Source organism: Hyperolius riggenbachi, chromosome 2 (genome assembly GCF_040937935.1).
Source record: "Hyperolius riggenbachi isolate aHypRig1 chromosome 2, aHypRig1.pri, whole genome shotgun sequence".
In the NCBI taxonomy this organism is placed as follows: domain Eukaryota; kingdom Metazoa; phylum Chordata; class Amphibia; order Anura; family Hyperoliidae; genus Hyperolius; species Hyperolius riggenbachi.
Window position 1 is genome coordinate 397,958,012 of NC_090647.1, and position 5,866 is coordinate 397,963,877.

The window sequence follows — 5,866 nt, forward strand, 5'->3', positions numbered from 1 at the left end:
GTTGCCCATACGTCATTGCCCGGATATGTAGCCGTGTAAGTATAGCCCATACTGCTACATTACAATGTTTATGTCAATGAAAGTTCGGTTCATCTCATGCAATTGGTTCATTGTAACAATTCCAATCATAGGATTAGAACTGGATCATGAAGGAGTCATTATTCATTGTACCGTGGAGTCGGTGCTAGTCACTTCCATCATTCTTCATAATGAATCTTATAGTTGCTCCATCAGCACTTGCTGACTGTGAGTACTTTGAATGAGTTACTTTCTCATTTGCAAGTGACTCACTTGTTTCACAGTGAGTAGTAGTTATGTTCTAAAAAAAGCAACCCTGCCTGGCATGATTTTGATCTTCAGTAACCAGATGAGGGCGGAGCTAATTTTCATTTAAAGTGAACACGGGGTGGGTGAGAGTGATTATGGATGCGGCCATATTTATTTCCTGTACAACAATTGTAGTTGCCTGAAAGCCCTGCTGATGTATTTGGCTGCAGTAATGAACTGAATTACAAGAGTAACAATCATGCAGGTAATCTTGTGAGTTCTGACAATATTGTCAGAAACCCCTGACTCTGCTGCATGGTTGTTCAGGGTGTATGGTTGAAATAATATGAGGCATCGGACCAGCACGCCAGCCAGGCAATTTTGATTTCTAAAAAGGAGATAACTATAGCAGCATCAATATTATTCTCACCTCAAATTCATTTTCAAATTGCAACGCAAAGATAGTGGGCCAAAGTGTTTGTTACCATTTCCAAAGAAAATTAACAAAACTGTGCAGGTTTTTATAAGAAAATACACATAATGTAAGCAGATTTGACAAGACAATACATAAAATCATGTTGTATATTTGAGCTGAAAACACGTTCAATCATGTGTACTAATATGCCCAGAAAATAAATGCAATCATGTGGCAGACCTACCCAGAACATACACCTGCTAATATACATAAAAAAAAACAACTCACCTGCAGCCAGAGCAGGGACAAGGTCCTCCAGCACCCAAGGCTGAGACACCAAAGTGCGCCCCTCCATCCCTCCCACCCCAGCCGTCACACACTGATTGCTATTAGACTAAGAGGGCCACAGGGTCCACAACCTCCCCAACACCTTAATATCTAGTTATCTGGCTTGATGTCACTGCCATGTATCCCCTTTTCTTATTTCTTACTGCTTCATACACAATTAGGAATGACAGCTGAATGAATTGTGCGCCCCCTCCTACACTGCGCCCTGAGGCTGGAGCCTCTCCAGCCTATGCCTTGGCCCGGCCCTGCCTGCAGCCTCACACCTCCTGTCCCAGCCTCCGTGACTCGTGCAGCTCCCATGGGTGGGTGGGTGTGTAGGTAGCCTGGTGGGTGGCTAGGTAGGTAGCCGGGTGACTACAATCCTCCCTCCCTCACATCAGGGGCCCCCCCCTCCCGTGACGCGCGGCGTCAGAGCCAGAGGGTGGCAAATATAGGAATTCTACATTGGGTACAGCCGGCACAAGAGGTTCTGCCGCCTGGTCTAAACTGTCTCCTCTACTCTAGGACAGTAGACAGTGCACACCAGGCGTCTGAACCTCTTGCGCCTGCTGGACCCAACGTAGACTTCCTATATTTGCCGCTCTTCCACCGCATGTGGGCGGGGGCCCCGAGGGGCGGGGGGGGAAGAGTCGGGGACACCAAAGGAAAAAGGAAATAAAAAAATACCCAGTGAAAATGTATGTGCCCCTGAAGCACTGCGCACTACAGCCCGGAGGACGGCCGATGAGGTCAGCGCGCCCCCATGAGGTGCACATTGGAGCGCAGAAGAGCCCAACCTGGCAGCCGGCCTGGCCAGTTTGAGTCGTCCAACAGAGACCACCGGGAGCCTGCGGACCGGCGGCAATGGCAACTCTTGCCTGCCACGGGCTGGAGGAAGCAACAGGTAAGTGGATATGGATTTGTTTTTTTCCCACTCCCTGAACCTTCCCTTTACACATGCAGTGGTCTGAGTGGAAAAAAAGGCTCTGGGCCTTATAAACACTTAACGAGCACCTAACGCCGATAGGTCATAAGTGGTTTTCCATGGAAATGGCCGCTCATTCCAGCGGACGTTCCATGTCAGTTCACAGAGGGTGTCTCCGTGAACAGACTGCGAGCCACCAATCGCGGCTCGCAGGCTAAATGTGAACACGCGGGGAAGAAATCCCCAGTAGTGTTTATGTCGCACGGTGCTGCTGCGCAGCAGCGCCGTAAAGGAGATTGGCGATCCACAGCCTATGATTGGTAATGCCCATGGGAAGGAGGGGAGGGAAAGAGAGGGAGGTGAAATATCGCTGTGGAGGGGGGCTTTCAGGAGCCCCCCCGCTACACGCAGATAGCCGCCGGCGATCAGAACCCACCAGCAGGACATCCCCCTAGTGGGGAAAAAAGAGGGTGAAGTCTGGTCGCCCCGGCTGCAAGGTGATTTGTGCTGTGGGCTGGAGAGCCCACGGAGCACAGATCATGGAAAACAAGCACTGTCCTTAAAGGGGCACTTAAGTCAAACAAAAAAAATGAGTTTTACTCACCTAGGGCTTCTAATAGCCCCCTGCAGCTGTCCGGTGCCCTCGCCGTCTCCCTCCAATCCTCCTGGCCCCGCCGGCAGCCACTTCCTGTTTCGGTGACAGGAGCTGACAGGCTGGGGACGCGAGTGATTCTTCGCGTTCCTGGCCACAATAGCGCCATCTATGCTACTATAGCATATATCATATAACATATAGCAGCATAGAGGTTGCTAATGTGTCTGGGAACGCGAAGAATCACTCGCGTCCCCAGCCTGTCAGCTCCTGTCACTGAAACAGGAAGTGGCTGCCGGCAGGGCCAGGAGGATCGGAGGGAGACGGCGAGGGCACCGGACAGCTGCAGGGGGCTATTGGAAGCCCCAGGTGAGTATAACTCATTTTTTTTTGTTTGACTTATGTGTCCCTTTAAGTCGGTAAGGGGCAACACAACTGTGGTCCTTAAGTGGTTAAAGATACTCACAATCAGCCAGTGATGAAAGACCAAGTATCTGATTCAAAATGAAGACTGCTGAAGGTGACTAGGCAAGACTCCAAGGTACAAAGAATAAAGATTCTTTCATGATCCAGTTAAAATCCAATCAATCACTTCATTGAAATGAATAATGAATCTTTCTTGAATCAATTCATTGAAATGAACCAATGTAATGAAATGAACCAAACTTTGATTAACATCAGCATCGTTCAATATCAATAACATAGTAATTTAGTAGTATGGGCTATATCTATTAGGCTAAATACCCGGACAGTGACTTATGGGCAACTGATCATTAATATATGATTTTAGAGAGGAAGATTTTGGAATATGGGGTATGAAACAAGTAATTGCAGACGAATGTATGTTTTGGTAGCCTAAATTAATATATAAAGGCTACAAAAGTTACCTTTTTATAGTGTAAGGTAAGATATATAGGCTACACAAGGAGCCCTATTATACGCCATATCCATACATGGGCAACACTAAAACCCCATTTCTGTAGCCGAAATTAATAGATATGGGCTACAAAAAAGGATCACTTTTATAAGCGAAGGTACTGTATAGGCTAAACCAGCATAGCTGCCTTTATCACATATGGGCTATAAAACTGGATCCCTTTCATAACCGAAGAGAATATGTATGGGCAAAACCATGTGCCCTGTTTAATAAACGAAGTACAAATATATGGGCTAACAAAACGGATCCCTTTTTAAACTAGTTGAGAAAAATGGGCTATCCAGGGGCGTTTGTAGCCCATATTACATGGGCTACATTACATGCCCTGCTTATAGCCGGTGTTATGATAACTATAAAAACTCGGGCGCCCTTTTCAACACCTATTTGCCGATATTTTCTAATTTAACATTGAGGTCTATGGAGGCGCTCTTTTCATACAGGCATGCCGGGCGCTCTTTTCAAGTAAACCCCTGCTGCCCACATTGCGATATTCTGGTAACTGCTGCCCACATTGCAATTTTCTGGTGACGGCTGCCCACATTGCAATTTTCTGGTGTCTGCTGCCCACATTGCGATTTTCTGGTGTCTGCTGCCCACATTGCGATTTTCTGGTGACTGCTGCCCACATTGCGATTGTCTGGTGAATGCTGTCCACGTTACGATTTTCTGGTGACCGCTGCCCACATTACGATTTTCTGGTGAACGCTGCCTACATTACGATTTTCTGGCCCACATTACGATAGTCTGGTGAACACTGCCCACGTTACGATTGTCTGGTGAATGCTGTCCACGTTACGATTTTCTGGTGAACGCTGTCCACATTACAATTTTCTGGTGAACGCTGCCCACATTACAATTTTCTGGTGAACGCTGCCCACATTACGATTTTCTGGTGAACTCTGCCCACATTACGATTTTCTGGCCCACATTACGATATTCTAGTGAACGCTTCCCACATTACGATTGTCTGGTGAATAGTGTCCACATTACAATTTTCTGGTGACTGCTGCCCACATTACGATTTTCTGGTGACTGCTGCCCACATTACGATTTTCTGGTGAACTCTGCCCACATTATGATTTTCTGGCCCACATTACGATTGTCTGGTGAAATGCTGCCCACTTTACAATTAATTTACAGTGAAACGCTGCCCCATTACGATTATTTGGCACCTATGGGGGGGGGGCCCATCCAAATATTCGCAGGGGGGCCCAGTGATTTCTAGTTACGCCCCTGTGAAGCCTTTTGATGTCTGTTGGGATGCAATCTTGCCTGTTGAATTCTGCAAGCTTCAAGGGGCTGAAGCGGGAGCCCTTTGAAGTTCGCGTGTCACAGGAAGACTAGGACGGGTGTTCGGTGATGTCACAGGTGGGGAAATTTCATTGGTTCCTGGGGGCTGGACATTGAAGGCCCCAGGGGACACTTCGGACTATTTGAGTTGGTCCAGGACAGTCACAGGTGTCTTCTCCTGGAGATAGCGCATAGCTAGGGATGATCTCGACTCCTGGTCGAAAAAACGGCGTGCCCCCGCCAACAATGTTTAGACCTTCAAGTTGGTAACGTTTTAATCCCCATTTTTATTTTTACGCAAATATCCTTGTGTGTATTTTTGTAACTTTTATCTTGTAACTTTTACTATGTAACTTTTTTTACTTTGTTTTTGTACATCTTTTGTATATATTAAGTTCTGCATTGTTCCATGTTTTTTCTGGAATATTAAATTGTTATTTAAATAAGTTTGACTTCTACTGTACTAAACTAACACTCATAGCCTAGAAGAGACTGAAGTGCAACTGTGTATAAATCCATGCCTAATTGTACGTTTGAGCAACCCTACCGTATGAGATTGTAATTGCATTGTGTGTGGGGGCGTTTGTCATACGTTGGCCTAAAGCGCGCAGCTGACTCAACATACGAAAACGCCAGTGCAAGTAGCTCAACAGCAGAGTGGCTAACAGTATCGTTCGGAAGGACTGTTTATTGGTTTTGCTTCACTACAGTGTAAGATTGCAACTGTGCGTGTGTGTGTGTGGCGTTCCCATATTCGGCCTAAAGCGCAAAGCTGACCCGAATACGAAAACGCGGATTGCGTGCTGAGCACTCGACAGCCGAGTGGACGTGTCTAGCAAACCACTAGTGGTGGCGGTAAGGAGCTTTTGAGGGGTCACAGCCTTGTTTGTAGCTCGAATAAGGCTGCTCCCCGCTTGATCTGGTCAAACCCGCAGTCGGGAACCGTATACGCAGGCGTGCTGTGGGCCGGTTCCTGATATAATTGGCTGGCAGTGTGGGAACGTTTAGTACATTAGTACGCAGTTTAACTTGCTATTCTGAGTACTAAAGGCTGGAAGCTTGCTAGAAGCAACTAGCCTACAGAAGTCTACTCAGTGCAGAATCTATATACTT